We start from the raw sequence: 16,535 nt of genomic DNA on the forward strand, positions 1-16,535 counted from the left end.
GTGGAAAAGGAAATATCTTCACATAAAACCTAGACAGAAGCATTCTTTGAAACTTCTTTATGATGTGTGCCGTCACCTCACAGAGTTGAACCTTCCTTTTCATGGAGCAGTTTGGAAAGAGTCTCTTTGCAGCATCTGCAAGTGGATATTTGGAGCCCTTTCAGGCCTTCGTTGGAAACGGGAATATCTTCCCATAAAAACTAAACAGAAGCGTTCTGTGAAACTGCTTTGTGTAGTATGAATCCGACTCACAAATTTCAACACTTCTTTTCAAAGAGCAGTTTTGAAACACTCTCTTTGTAGAATCTGCAAGTGTTCATTTGGAGCGCTTTGAGGCCTATGGTGGAAAAGGAAATATCTTCACTTGTAAATCAGGCAGAAGCATTCTCAGAAACCTCGTTATGATGTGAGCATTCAACTCGGAGAGAGAAGCCTTCCTTTTGATAGAGCAGATTTGAAACTCTGCTTTTGCAGCATCTGCAAGTGGATATTTGGAGCCCCTTCAGGCCTTCGTTGGAAACGGGAATATCTTCCCATAAAAACTAAACAGAAGCGTTCTGTGAAACTGCTTTGTGTAGTATGAATCCAACTCACAGAGTTGAACACTTCTTTTCAAAGAGCAGTTTTGAAACACTCTTTTTGTAGAATCTGCAAGTGTTCATTTGGAGCGTTTTGAGGCCTATGGTGGAAAAGGAAATATCTTCACATAAAACCAGGCATAAGCATTCTCAGAAACCTCTTTATGATGTGTGCCTTCACCTCACAAAGTTGAACCTTCCTTTTCATGGAGCAGTTTGGAAAGAGTCTCTTTGCAGCATCTGCAAGTGGATATTTGGATCCCTTTCAGGCCTTCGTTGGAAACGGGAATATCTTCCCATAAAAATTAAACAGAAGCGTTCTGTGAAACTGCTTTGTGTAGTATGAATCCAACTCACAGAGTTCAACACTTCTTTTCAAAGAGCAGTTTTGAAACACTCTCTTTGTAGAATCTGCAAGTGTTCATTTGGAGCGCTTTGAGGCCTATGGTGGAAAAGGAAATATCTTCACTTGTAAACCAGGCAGAAGCATTCTCAGAAACCACTTTATGATGTGTGCATTCAACTCGGAGAGAGAAGCCTTCCTTTTGATAGAGCAGTTTTGAAACTCTGTTTTTGCAGCATCTGCAAGTGGATATTTGGAGCCCCTTCAGGCCTTCGTTGGAAACGGGAATATCTTCCCATAAAAACTAAACAGAAGCGTTCTGTGAAACTGCTTTGTGTAGTATGAATCCAACTCACAGAGTTGAACACTTCTTTTCAAAGAGCAGTTTTGAAACACTCTTTTTGTAGAATCTGCAAGTGTTCATTTGGAGCGTTTTGAGGCCTATGGTGGAAAAGGAAATATCTTCACATAAAACCTAGACAGAAGCATTCTTTGAAACTTCTTTATGATGTGTGCCTTCACCTCACAGAGTTGAACCTTCCTTTTTATGGAGCAGTTTGGAAAGAGTCTCTTTGCAGCATCTGCAAGTGGATATTTGGAGCCCTTTCAGGCCTTCGTTGGAAACGGGATTATCTTCCCATAAAAATTAAACAGAAGCGTTCTGTGAAACTGCTTTGTGTAGTATGAATCCAACTCACAGAGTTCAACACTTCTTTTCAAAGAGCAGTTTTGAAATACTCTCTTTGTAGAATCTGCAAGTGTTCATTTGGAGCGCTTTGAGGCCTATGGTGGAAAAGGAAATATCTTCACTTGTAAACCAGGCAGAAGCATTCTCAGAAACCTCTTTATGATGTGTGCATTCAACTCGGAGAGAGAAGCCTTCCTTTTGATAGAGCAGTTTTGAAACTCTGTTTTTGCAGCATCTGCAAGTGGATATTTGGAGCCCCTTCAGGCCTTCGTTGGAAACGGGAATATCTTCCCATAAAAACTAAACAGAAGCGTTCTGTGAAACTGCTTTGTGTAGTATGAATCCAACTCACAGAGTTGAACACTTCTTTTCAAAGAGCAGTTTTGAAACACTCTTTTTGTAGAATCTGCAAGTGTTCATTTGGAGCGTTTTGAGGCCTATGGTGGAAAAGGAAATATCTTCACATAAAACCTAGACAGAAGCATTCTTTGAAACTTCTTTATGATTTGTGCCTTCACCTCACAGAGTTGAACCTTCCTTTTCATGGAGCAGTTTGGAAAGAGTCTCTTTGCAGCATCTGCAAGTGGATATTTGGAGCCCTTTCAGGCCTTCGTTGGAAACGGGAATATCTTTCCATAAAAACTAAACAGAAGCGTTCTGTGAAACTGCTTTGTGTAGTATGAATCCAACTCACAGAGTTGAACACTTCTTTTCAAAGAGCAGTTTTGAAACACTCTTTTTGTAGAATCTGCAAGTGTTCATTTTGAGCACGTTGAGGCCTATGGTGGAAAAGGAAACATCTTCACTTGTAAACCAGGCAGAAGCATTCTCAGAAACCTCTTTATGATGTGTGCATTCAACTCGGAGAGAGAAGCCTTCCTTTTGATAGAGCAGTTTTGAAACTCTGTTTTTGCAGCATCTGCAAGTGGATATTTGGAGCCCCTTCAGGCCTTCGTTGGAAACGGGAATATCTTCCCACAAAAACTAAACAGAAGCGTTCTGTGAAACTGCTTTGTGTAGTATGAATCCAACTCACAGAGTTGAACACTTCTTTTCAAAGAGCAGTTTTGAAACACTCTTTTTGTAGAATCTGCAAGTGTTCATTTGGAGCGTTTTGAGGCCTATGGTGGAAAAGGAAATATCTTCACATAAAACCTAGACAGAAGCATTCTTTGAAACTTCTTTATGATGTGTGCCTTCACCTCACAGAGTTGAACCTTCCTTTTCATGGAGCAGTTTGGAAAGAGTCTCTTTGCAGCATCTGCAAGTGGATATTTGGAGCCCTTTCAGGCCTTCGTTGGAAACGGGAATATCTTCCCATAAATACTAAACAGAAGCGTTCTGTGAAACTGCTTTGTGTAGTATGAATCCAACTCACAGAGTTAAACACTTCTTTTGAAAGAGCAGTTTTGAAACACTCTTTTTGTAGAATCTGCAAGTGTTCATTTGGAGCGCTTTGAGGCCTATGGTGGAAAAGGAAATATCTTCACTTGTAAACCAGGCAGAAGCATTCTCAGAAACCTCTTTATGATGTGTGCATTCAACTCGGAGAGAGAAGCCTTCCTTTTGATAGAGCAGTTTTGAAACTCTGTTTTTGCAGCATCTGCAAGTGGATATTTGGAGCCCCTTCAGGCCTTCGTTGGAAACGGGAATATCTTCCCATAAAAACTAAACAGAAGCGTTCTGTGAAACTGCTTTGTGTAGTATGAATCCAACTCACAGAGTTGAACACTTCTTTTCAAAGAGCAGTTTTGAAACACTCTTTTTGTAGATTCTGCAAGTGTTCATTTGGAGCGTTTTGAGGCCTATGGTGGAAAAGGAAATATCTTCACATAAAACCTAGACAGAAGCATTCTTTGAAACTTCTTTATGATGTGTGCCGTCACCTCACAGAGTTGAACCTTCCTTTTCATGGAGCAGTTTGGAAAGAGTCTCTTTGCAGCATCTGCAAGTGGATATTTGGAGCCCTTTCAGGCCTTCGTTGGAAACGGGAATATCTTCCCATAAAAACTAAACAGAAGCGTTCTGTGAAACTGCTTTGTGTAGTATGAATCCGACTCACAAATTTCAACACTTCTTTTCAAAGAGCAGTTTTGAAACACTCTCTTTGTAGAATCTGCAAGTGTTCATTTGGAGCGCTTTGAGGCCTATGGTGGAAAAGGAAATATCTTCACTTGTAAATCAGGCAGAAGCATTCTCAGAAACCTCGTTATGATGTGAGCATTCAACTCGGAGAGAGAAGCCTTCCTTTTGATAGAGCAGATTTGAAACTCTGTTTTTGCAGCATCTGCAAGTGGATATTTGGAGCCCCTTCAGGCCTTCGTTGGAAACGGGAATATCTTCCCATAAAAACTAAACAGAAGCGTTCTGTGAAACTGCTTTGTGTAGTATGAATCCAACTCACAGAGTTGAACACTTCTTTTCAAAGAGCAGTTTTGAAACACTCTTTTTGTAGAATCTGCAAGTGTTCATTTGGAGCGTTTTGAGGCCTATGGTGGAAAAGGAAATATCTTCACATAAAACCAGGCATAAGCATTCTCAGAAACCTCTTTATGATGTGTGCCTTCACCTCACAAAGTTGAACCTTCCTTTTCATGGAGCAGTTTGGAAAGAGTCTCTTTGCAGCATCTGCAAGTGGATATTTGGATCCCTTTCAGGCCTTCGTTGGAAACGGGAATATCTTCCCATAAAAATTAAACAGAAGCGTTCTGTGAAACTGCTTTGTGTAGTATGAATCCAACTCACAGAGTTCAACACTTCTTTTCAAAGAGCAGTTTTGAAACACTCTCTTTGTAGAATCTGCAAGTGTTCATTTGGAGCGCTTTGAGGCCTATGGTGGAAAAGGAAATATCTTCACTTGTAAACCAGGCAGAAGCATTCTCAGAAACCACTTTATGATGTGTGCATTCAACTCGGAGAGAGAAGCCTTCCTTTTGATAGAGCAGTTTTGAAACTCTGTTTTTGCAGCATCTGCAAGTGGATATTTGGAGCCCCTTCAGGCCTTCGTTGGAAACGGGAATATCTTCCCATAAAAACTAAACAGAAGCGTTCTGTGAAACTGCTTTGTGTAGTATGAATCCAACTCACAGAGTTGAACACTTCTTTTGAAAGAGCAGTTTTGAAACACTCTTTTTGTAGAATCTGCAAGTTTTCATTTGGAGCGTTTTGAGGCCTATGGTGGAAAAGGAAATATCTTCACATAAAACCTAGACAGAAGCATTCTTTGAAACTTCTTTATGATGTGGGCCTTCACCTCACAGAGTTGAACCTTCCTTTTCATGGAGCAGTTTGGAAAGAGTCTCTTTGCGGCATCTGCAAGTGGATATTTGGAGCCCTTTCAGGCCTTCGTTGGAAACGGGAATATCTTCCCATAAATACTAAACAGAAGCGTTCTGTGAAACTGCTTTGTGTAGTATGAATCCAACTCACAGAGTTGAACACTTCTTTTCAAAGAGCAGTTTTGAAACACTCTTTTTGTAGAATGTGCAAGTGTTCATTTGGAGCACGTTGAGGCCTATGGTGGAAAAGGAAACATCTTCACTTGTAAACCAGGCAGAAGCATTCTCAGAAACCTCTTTATGATGTGTGCATTCAACTCGGAGAGAGAAGCCTTCCTTTTGATAGAGCAGTTTTGAAACTCTGTTTTTGCAGCATCTGCAAGTGGATATTTGGAGCCCCTTCAGGCCTTCGTTGGAAACGGGAATATCTTCCCACAAAAACTAAACAGAAGCGTTCTGTGAAACTGCTTTGTGTAGTATGAATCCAACTCACAGAGTTGAACACTTCTTTTCAAAGAGCAGTTTTGAAACACTCTTTTTGTAGAATCTGCAAGTGTTCATTTGGAGCGTTTTGAGGCCTATGGTGGAAAAGGATATATCTTCACATAAAACCAGGCATAAGCATTCTCAGAAACCACTTTATGATGTGTGCCTTCACCTCACAAAGTTGAACCTTCCTTTTCATGGAGCAGTTTGGAAAGAGTCTCTTTGCAGCATCTGCAAGTGGATATTTGGAGCCCATTCAGGCCTTCGTTGGAAACGGGAATATCTTCCCATAAAAATTAAACAGAAGCGTTCTGTGAAACTGCTGTGTATAGTATGAATCCAACTCACAGAGTTCAACACTTCTTTTCAAAGAGCAGTTTTGAAACACTCTCTTTGTAGAATCTGCAAGTGTTCATTTGGAGCGCTTTGAGGCCTATGGTGGAAAAGGAAATATCTTCACTTGTAAACCAGGCAGAAGCATTCTCAGAAACCTCTTTATGATGTGTGCATTCAACTCGGAGAGAGAAGCCTTCCTTTTGATAGAGCAGTTTTGAAACTCTGTTTTTGCAGCATCTGCAAGTGGATATTTGGAGCCCCTTCAGGCCTTCGTTGGAAACGGGAATATCTTCCCATAAAAACTAAACAGAAGCGTTCTGTGAAACTGCTTTGTGTAGTATGAATCCAACTCACAGAGTTGAACACTTCTTTTGAAAGAGCAGTTTTGAAACACTCTTTTTGTAGAATCTGCAAGTTTTCATTTGGAGCGTTTTGAGGCCTATGGTGGAAAAGGAAATATCTTCACATAAAACCTAGACAGAAGCATTCTTTGAAACTTCTTTATGATGGGGGCCTTCACCTCACAGAGTTGAACCTTCCTTTTCATGGAGCAGTTTGGAAAGAGTCTCTTTGCAGCATCTGCAAGTGGATATTTGGAGCCTTTTCAGGCCCTCGTTGGAAACGGGAATATCTTCCCATAAATACTAAACAGAAGCGTTCTGTGAAACTGCTTTGTGTAGTATGAATCCAACTCACAGAGTTGAACACTTCTTTTCAAAGAGCAGTTTTGAAACACTCTTTTTGTAGAATCTGCAAGTGTTCATTTGGAGCACGTTGAGGCCTATGGTGGAAAAGGAAACATCTTCACTTGTAAACCAGGCAGAAGCATTCTCAGAAACCTCTTTATGATGTGTGCATTCAACTCGGAGAGAGAAGCCTTCCTTTTGATAGAGCAGTTTTGAAACTCTGTTTTTGCAGCATCTGCAAGTGGATATTTGGAGCCCCTTCAGGCCTTCGTTGGAAACGGGAATATCTTCCCACAAAAACTAAACAGAAGCGTTCTGTGAAACTGCTTTGTGTAGTATGAATCCAACTCACAGAGTTGAACACTTCTTTTCAAAGAGCAGTTTTGAAACACTCTTTTTGTAGAATCTGCAAGTGTTCATTTGGAGCGTTTTGAGGCCTATGGTGGAAAAGGAAATATCTTCACATAAAACCTAGACAGAAGCATTCTTTGAAACTTCTTTATGATGTGTGCCTTCACCTCACAGAGTTGAACCTTCCTTTTCATGGAGCAGTTTGGAAAGAGTCTCTTTGCAGCATCTGCAAGTGGATATTTGGAGCCATTTCAGGCCTTCGTTGGAAACGGGAATATCTTCCCATAAAAACTAAACAGAAGCGTTCTGTGAAACTGCTTTGTGTAGTATGAATCCAACTCACAGAGTTGAACAATTCTTTTGAAAGAGCAGTTTTGAAACACTCTTTTTGTAGAATCTGCAAGTGTTCATTTGGAGCGCTTTGAGGCCTATGGTGGAAAAGGAAATATCTTCACTTGTAAACCAGGCGGAAGCATTCTAAGAAACCTCTGTATGATGTGTGCATTCAACTCGGAGAGAGAAGCCTTCCTTTTGATAGGGCAGTTTTGAAACTCTGTTTTTGCAGCATCTGCAAGTGGATATTTGGAGACCCTTCAGGCCTTCGTTGGAAACGGGAATATCTTCCCATAAAAACTAAACAGAAGCGTTCTGTGAAACTGCTTTGTGTAGTATGAATCCAACTCACAGAGTTGAACACTTCTTTTCAAAGAGCAGTTTTGAAACACTCTTTTTGTAGAATCTGCAAGTGTTCATTTGGAGCGTTTTGAGGCCTATGGTGGAAAAGGAAATATCTTCACATAAAACCTAGACAGAAGCATTCTTTGAAACTTCTTTATGATTTGTGCCTTCACCTCACAGAGTTGAACCTTCCTTTTCATGGAGCAGTTTGGAAAGAGTCTCTTTGCAGCATCTGCAAGTGGATATTTGGAGCCCTTTCAGGCCTTCGTTGGAAACGGGAATATCTTTCCATAAAAACTAAACAGAAGCGTTCTGTGAAACTGCTTTGTGTAGTATGAATCCAACTCACAGAGTTGAACACTTCTTTTCAAAGAGCAGTTTTGAAACACTCTTTTTGTAGAATCTGCAAGTGTTCATTTGGAGCACGTTGAGGCCTATGGTGGAAAAGGAAACATCTTCACTTGTAAACCAGGCAGAAGCATTCTCAGAAACCTCTTTATGATGTGTGCATTCAACTCGGAGAGAGAAGCCTTCCTTTTGATAGAGCAGTTTTGAAACTCTGTTTTTGCAGCATCTGCAAGTGGATATTTGGAGCCCCTTCAGGCCTTCGTTGGAAACGGGAATATCTTCCCATAAAAACTAAACAGAAGCGTTCTGTGAAACTGCTTTGTGTAGTATGAATCCAACTCACAGAGTTGAACACTTCTTTTCAAAGAGCAGTTTTGAAACACTCTTTTTGTAGAATCTGCAAGTGTTCATTTGGAGCGTTTTGAGGCCTATGGTGGAAAAGGAAATATCTTCACATAAAACCAGGCATAAGCATTCTCAGAAACCTCTTTATGATGTGTGCCTTCACCTCACAAAGTTGAACCTTCCTTTTCATGGAGCAGTTTGGAAAGAGTCTCTTTGCAGCATCTGCAAGTGGATATTTGGATCCCTTTCAGGCCTTCGTTGGAAACGGGAATATCTTCCCATAAAAATTAAACAGAAGCGTTCTGTGAAACTGCTTTGTGTAGTATGAATCCAACTCACAGAGTTCAACACTTCTTTTCAAAGAGCAGTTTTGAAACACTCTCTTTGTAGAATCTGCAAGTGTTCATTTGGAGCGCTTTGAGGCCTATGGTGGAAAAGGAAATATCTTCACTTGTAAACCAGGCAGAAGCATTCTCAGAAACCACTTTATGATGTGTGCATTCAACTCGGAGAGAGAAGCCTTCCTTTTGATAGAGCAGTTTTGAAACTCTGTTTTTGCAGCATCTGCAAGTGGATATTTGGAGCCCCTTCAGGCCTTCGTTGGAAACGGGAATATCTTCCCATAAAAACTAAACAGAAGCGTTCTGTGAAACTGCTTTGTGTAGTATGAATCCAACTCACAGAGTTGAACACTTCTTTTGAAAGAGCAGTTTTGAAACACTCTTTTTGTAGAATCTGCAAGTTTTCATTTGGAGCGTTTTGAGGCCTATGGTGGAAAAGGAAATATCTTCACATAAAACCTAGACAGAAGCATTCTTTGAAACTTCTTTATGATGTGGGCCTTCACCTCACAGAGTTGAACCTTCCTTTTCATGGAGCAGTTTGGAAAGAGTCTCTTTGCGGCATCTGCAAGTGGATATTTGGAGCCCTTTCAGGCCTTCGTTGGAAACGGGAATATCTTCCCATAAATACTAAACAGAAGCGTTCTGTGAAACTGCTTTGTGTAGTATGAATCCAACTCACAGAGTTGAACACTTCTTTTCAAAGAGCAGTTTTGAAACACTCTTTTTGTAGAATGTGCAAGTGTTCATTTGGAGCACGTTGAGGCCTATGGTGGAAAAGGAAACATCTTCACTTGTAAACCAGGCAGAAGCATTCTCAGAAACCTCTTTATGATGTGTGCATTCAACTCGGAGAGAGAAGCCTTCCTTTTGATAGAGCAGTTTTGGAACTCTGTTTTTGCAGCATCTGCAAGTGGATATTTGGAGCCCCTTCAGGCCTTCGTTGGAAACGGGAATATCTTCCCACAAAAACTAAACAGAAGCGTTCTGTGAAACTGCTTTGTGTAGTATGAATCCAACTCACAGAGTTGAACACTTCTTTTCAAAGAGCAGTTTTGAAACACTCTTTTTGTAGAATCTGCAAGTGTTCATTTGGAGCGTTTTGAGGCCTATGGTGGAAAAGGATATATCTTCACATAAAACCAGGCATAAGCATTCTCAGAAACCTCTTTATGATGTGTGCCTTCACCTCACAAAGTTGAACCTTCCTTTTCATGGAGCAGTTTGGAAAGAGTCTCTTTGCAGCATCTGCAAGTGGATATTTGGAGCCCTTTCAGGCCTTCGTTGGAAACGGGAATATCTTCCCATAAAAATTAAACAGAAGCGTTCTGTGAAACTGCTGTGTATAGTATGAATCCAACTCACAGAGTTCAACACTTCTTTTCAAAGAGCAGTTTTGAAACACTCTCTTTGTAGAATCTGCAAGTGTTCATTTGGAGCGCTTTGAGGCCTATGGTGGAAAAGGAAATATCTTCACTTGTAAACCAGGCAGAAGCATTCTCAGAAACCTCTTTATGATGTGTGCATTCAACTCGGAGAGAGAAGCCTTCCTTTTGATAGAGCAGTTTTGAAACTCTGTTTTTGCAGCATCTGCAAGTGGATATTTGGAGCCCCTTCAGGCCTTCGTTGGAAACGGGAATATCTTCCCATAAAAACTAAACAGAAGCGTTCTGTGAAACTGCTTTGTGTAGTATGAATCCAACTCACAGAGTTGAACACTTCTTTTGAAAGAGCAGTTTTGAAACACTCTTTTTGTAGAATCTGCAAGTTTTCATTTGGAGCGTTTTGAGGCCTATGGTGGAAAAGGAAATATCTTCACATAAAACCTAGACAGAAGCATTCTTTGAAACTTCTTTATGATGGGGGCCTTCACCTCACAGAGTTGAACCTTCCTTTTCATGGAGCAGTTTGGAAAGAGTCTCTTTGCAGCATCTGCAAGTGGATATTTGGAGCCTTTTCAGGCCCTCGTTGGAAACGGGAATATCTTCCCATAAATACTAAACAGAAGCGTTCTGTGAAACTGCTTTGTGTAGTATGAATCCAACTCACAGAGTTGAACACTTCTTTTCAAAGAGCAGTTTTGAAACACTCTTTTTGTAGAATCTGCAAGTGTTCATTTGGAGCACGTTGAGGCCTATGGTGGAAAAGGAAACATCTTCACTTGTAAACCAGGCAGAAGCATTCTCAGAAACCTCTTTATGATGTGTGCATTCAACTCGGAGAGAGAAGCCTTCCTTTTGATAGAGCAGTTTTGAAACTCTGTTTTTGCAGCATCTGCAAGTGGATATTTGGAGCCCCTTCAGGCCTTCGTTGGAAACGGGAATATCTTCCCACAAAAACTAAACAGAAGCGTTCTGTGAAACTGCTTTGTGTAGTATGAATCCAACTCACAGAGTTGAACACTTCTTTTCAAAGAGCAGTTTTGAAACACTCTTTTTGTAGAATCTGCAAGTGTTCATTTGGAGCGTTTTGAGGCCTATGGTGGAAAAGGAAATATCTTCACATAAAACCTAGACAGAAGCATTCTTTGAAACTTCTTTATGATGTGTGCCTTCACCTCACAGAGTTGAACCTTCCTTTTCATGGAGCAGTTTGGAAAGAGTCTCTTTGCAGCATCTGCAAGTGGATATTTGGAGCCCTTTCAGGCCTTCGTTGGAAACGGGAATATCTTCCCATAAAAACTAAACAGAAGCGTTCTGTGAAACTGCTTTGTGTAGTATGAATCCAACTCACAGAGTTGAACACTTCTTTTCAAAGAGCAGTTTTGAAACACTCTTTTTGTAGAATCTGCAAGTGTTCATTTGGAGCCCTTTGAGGCCTATGGTGGAAAAGGAAATATCTTCACTTGTAAACCAGGCAGAAGCATTCTCAGAAACCACTTTATGATGTGTGCATTCAACTCGGAGAGAGAAGCCTTCCTTTTGATAGAGCAGTTTTGAAACTCTGTTTTTGCAGCATCTGCAAGTGGATATTTGGAGCCCCTTCAGGCCTTCGTTGGAAACGGGAATATCTTCCCATAAAAACTAAACAGAAGCGTTCTGTGAAACTGCTTTGTGTAGTATGAATCCAACTCACAGAGTTGAACACTTCTTTTCAAAGAGCAGTTTTGAAACACTCTTTTTGTAGAATCTGCAAGTGTTCATTTGGAGCGTTTTGAGGCCTATGGTGGAAAAGGAAATATCTTCACATAAAACCTAGACAGAAGCATTCTTTGAAACTTCTTTATGATGTGTGCCTTCACCTCACAGAGTTGAACCTTCCTTTTTATGGAGCAGTTTGGAAAGAGTCTCTTTGCAGCATCTGCAAGTGGATATTTGGAGCCCTTTCAGGCCTTCGTTGGAAACGGGATTATCTTCCCATAAAAATTAAACAGAAGCGTTCTGTGAAACTGCTTTGTGTAGTATGAATCCAACTCACAGAGTTCAACACTTCTTTTCAAAGAGCAGTTTTGAAATACTCTCTTTGTAGAATCTGCAAGTGTTCATTTGGAGCGCTTTGAGGCCTATGGTGGAAAAGGAAATATCTTCACTTGTAAACCAGGCAGAAGCATTCTCAGAAACCTCTTTATGATGTGTGCATTCAACTCGGAGAGAGAAGCCTTCCTTTTGATAGAGCAGTTTTGAAACTCTGTTTTTGCAGCATCTGCAAGTGGATATTTGGAGCCCCTTCAGGCCTTCGTTGGAAACGGGAATATCTTCCCATAAAAACTAAACAGAAGCGTTCTGTGAAACTGCTTTGTGTAGTATGAATCCAACTCACAGAGTTGAACACTTCTTTTCAAAGAGCAGTTTTGAAACACTCTTTTTGTAGAATCTGCAAGTTTTCATTTGGAGCGTTTTGAGGCCTATGGTGGAAAAGGAAATATCTTCACATAAAACCTAGACAGAAGCATTCTTTGAAACTTCTTTATGATGTGTGCCCTCACCTCAGAGAGTTGAACCTTCCTTTTCATGGAGCAGTTTGGAAAGAGTCTCTTTGCAGCATCTGCAAGTGGATATTTGGAGCCCTTTCAGGCCTTCGTTGGAAACGGGAATATCTTCCCATAAAAACTAAACAGAAGCGTTCTGTGAAACTGCTTTGTGTAGTATGAATCCAACTCACAGAGTTGAACAATTCTTTTGACAGAGCAGTTTTGAAACACTCTTTTTGTAGAATCTGCAAGTGTTCATTTGGAGCGCTTTGAGGCCTATGGTGGAAAAGGAAATATCTTCACTTGTAAACCAGGCGGAAGCATTCTAAGAAACCTCTGTATGATGTGTGCATTCAACTCGGAGAGAGAAGCCTTCCTTTTGATAGGGCAGTTTTGAAACTCTGTTTTTGCAGCATCTGCAAGTGGATATTTGGAGACCCTTCAGGCCTTCGTTGGAAACGGGAATATCTTCCCATAAAAACTAAACAGAAGCGTTCTGTGAAACTGCTTTGTGTAGTATGAATCCAACTCACAGAGTTGAACACTTCTTTTCAAAGAGCAGTTTTGAAACACTCTTTTTGTAGAATCTGCAAGTGTTCATTTGGAGCGTTTTGAGGCCTATGGTGGAAAAGGAAATATCTTCACATAAAACCTAGACAGAAGCATTCTTTGAAACTTCTTTATGATTTGTGCCTTCACCTCACAGAGTTGAACCTTCCTTTTCATGGAGCAGTTTGGAAAGAGTCTCTTTGCAGCATCTGCAAGTGGATATTTGGAGCCCATTCAGGCCTTCGTTGGAAACGGGAATATCTTTCCATAAAAACTAAACAGAAGCGTTCTGTGAAACTGCTTTGTGTAGTATGAATCCAACTCACAGAGTTGAACACTTCTTTTGAAAGAGCAGTTTTGAAACACTGTTTTTGTAGAATCTGCAAGTGTTCATTTGGAGCGCTTTGAGGCCTATGGTGGAAAAGGAAATATCTTCACTTGTAAATCAGGCAGAAGCATTCTCAGAAACCTCTTTATGATGTGTGCATTCAACTCGGAGAGAGAAGCCTTCCTTTTGATAGAGCAGTTTTGAAACTCTGTTTTTGCAGCATCTGTAAGTGGATATTTGGAGCCCTTTCAGGCCTTCGTTGGAAACGGGAACATCGTCCCATAAAAACTAAACAGAAGCGTTCTGTGAAACTGCTTTGTGTAGTATGAATCCAACTCACAGAGTTGAACACTTCTTTTGAAAAAGCAGTTTTGAAACACTCTTTTTGTAGAATCTGCAAGTGTTCATTTGGAGCGCTTTGAGGCCTATGGTGGAAAAGGAAATATCTTCGCTTGTAAACCAGGCAGAAGCATTCTCAGAAACCTCTTTATGATGTGTGCATTCAACTCGGAGAGAGAAGCCTTCCTTTTGATAGAGCAGTTTTGAAACTCTGTTTTTGCAGCATCTGCAAGTGGATATTTGGAGCCCCTTCAGGCCTTCGTTGGAAACGGGAATATCTTCCCATAAAAACTAAACAGAAGCGTTCTGTGAAACTGCTTTGTGTAGTATGAATCCAACTCACAGAGTTGAACACTTCTTTTCAAAGAGCAGTTTTGAAACACTCTTTTTGTAGAATCTGCAAGTGTTCATTTGGAGCGTTTTGAGGCATATGGTGGAAAAGGAAATATCTTCACATAAAACCTAGACAGAAGCATTCTTTGAAACTTCTTTATGATGTGGGCCTTCACCTCACAGAGTTGAACCTTCCTTTTCATGGAGCAGTTTGGAAAGAGTCTCTTTGCAGCATCTGCAAGTGGATATTTGGAGCCCTTTCAGGCCTTCGTTGGAAACGGGAATATCTTCCCATAAATACTAAACAGAAGCGTTCTGTGAAACTGCTTTGTGTAGTATGAATCCAACTTACAGAGTTGAACACTTCTTTTGAAAGAGCAGTTTTGAAACACTCTTTATGTAGAATCTGCAAGTGTTCATTTGGAGCACTTTGAGGCCTATGGTGGAAAAGGAAACATCTTCACTTGTAAACCAGGCAGAAGCATTCTCAGAAACCTCTTTATGATGTGTGCATTCAACTCGGAGAGAGAAGCCTTCCTTTTGATAGAGCAGTTTTGAATCTCTGTTTTTGCAGCATCTGCAAGTGGATATTTGGAGCCCCTTCAGGCCTTCGTTGGAAACGGGAATATCTTCCCATAAAAACTAAACAGAAGCGTTCTGTGAAACTGCTTTGTGTAGTATGAATCCAACTCACAGAGTTGAACACTTCTTTTCAAAGAGCAGTTTTGAAACACTCTTTTTGTAGAATCTGCAAGTGTTCATTTGGAGCGTTTTGAGGCCTATGGTGGAAAAGGAAATATCTTCACATAAAACCAGGCATAAGCATTCTCAGAAACCTCTTTATGATGTGTGCCTTCACCTCACAAAGTTGAACCTTCCTTTTCATGGAGCAGTTTGGAAAGAGTCTCTTTGCAGCATCTGCAAGTGGATATTTGGATCCCTTTCAGGCCTTCGTTGGAAACGGGAATATCTTCCCATAAAAATTAAACAGAAGCGTTCTGTGAAACTGCTTTGTGTAGTATGAATCCAACTCACAGAGTTCAACACTTCTTTTCAAAGAGCAGTTTTGAAACACTCTCTTTGTAGAATCTGCAAGTGTTCATTTGGAGCGCTTTGAGGCCTATGGTGGAAAAGGAAATATCTTCACTTGTAAACCAGGCAGAAGCATTCTCAGAAACCACTTTATGATGTGTGCATTCAACTCGGAGAGAGAAGCCTTCCTTTTGATAGAGCAGTTTTGAAACTCTGTTTTTGCAGCATCTGCAAGTGGATATTTGGAGCCCCTTCAGGCCTTCGTTGGAAACGGGAATATCTTCCCATAAAAACTAAACAGAAGCGTTCTGTGAAACTGCTTTGTGTAGTATGAATCCAACTCACAGAGTTGAACACTTCTTTTGAAAGAGCAGTTTTGAAACACTCTTTTTGTAGAATCTGCAAGTTTTCATTTGGAGCGTTTTGAGGCCTATGGTGGAAAAGGAAATATCTTCACATAAAACCTAGACAGAAGCATTCTTTGAAACTTCTTTATGATGGGGGCCTTCACCTCACAGAGTTGAACCTTCCTTTTCATGGAGCAGTTTGGAAAGAGTCTCTTTGCAGCATCTGCAAGTGGATATTTGGAGCCTTTTCAGGCCCTCGTTGGAAACGGGAATATCTTCCCATAAATACTAAACAGAAGCGTTCTGTGAAACTGCTTTGTGTAGTATGAATCCAACTCACAGAGTTGAACACTTCTTTTCAAAGAGCAGTTTTGAAACACTGTTTTTGTAGAATCTGCAAGTGTTCATTTGGAGCGCTTTGAGGCCTATGGTGGAAAAGGAAATATCTTCACCTGTAAATCAGGCAGAAGCATTCTCAGAAACCTCTTTATGATGTGTGCATTCAACTCGGAGAGAGAAGCCTTCCTTTTGATAGAGCAGTTTTGAAACTCTGTTTTTGCAGCATCTGTAAGTGGATATTTGGAGCCCTTTCAGGCCTTCGTTGGAAACGGGAACATCGTCCCATAAAAACTAAACAGAAGCGTTCTGTGAAACTGCTTTGTGTAGTATGAATCCAACTCACAGAGTTGAACACTTCTTTTGAAAAAGCAGTTTTGAAACACTCTTTTTGTAGAATCTGCAAGTGTTCATTTGGAGCGCTTTGAGGCCTATGGTGGAAAAGGAAATATCTTCGCTTGTAAACCAGGCAGAAGCATTCTCAGAAACCTCTTTATGATGTGTGCATTCAACTCGGAGAGAGAAGCCTTCCTTTTGATAGAGCAGTTTTGAAACTCTGTTTTTGCAGCATCTGCAAGTGGATATTTGGAGCCCCTTCAGGCCTTCGTTGGAAACGGGAATATCTTCCCATAAAAACTAAACAGAAGCGTTCTGTGAAACTGCTTTGTGTAGTATGAATCCAACTCACAGAGTTGAACACTTCTTTTCAAAGAGCAGTTTTGAAACACTCTTTTTGTAGAATCTGCAAGTGTTCATTTGGAGCGTTTTGAGGCATATGGTGGAAAAGGAAATATCTTCACATAAAACCTAGACAGAAGCATTCTTTGAAACTTCTTTATGATGTGGGCCTTCACCTCACAGAGTTGAACCTTCCTTTTCATGGAGCAGTTTGGAAAGAGTCTC

The sequence above is a fragment of the Pongo pygmaeus genome, chromosome 20, assembly GCF_028885625.2.
Source record: "Pongo pygmaeus isolate AG05252 chromosome 20, NHGRI_mPonPyg2-v2.0_pri, whole genome shotgun sequence".
NCBI lineage: Eukaryota > Metazoa > Chordata > Mammalia > Primates > Hominidae > Pongo > Pongo pygmaeus.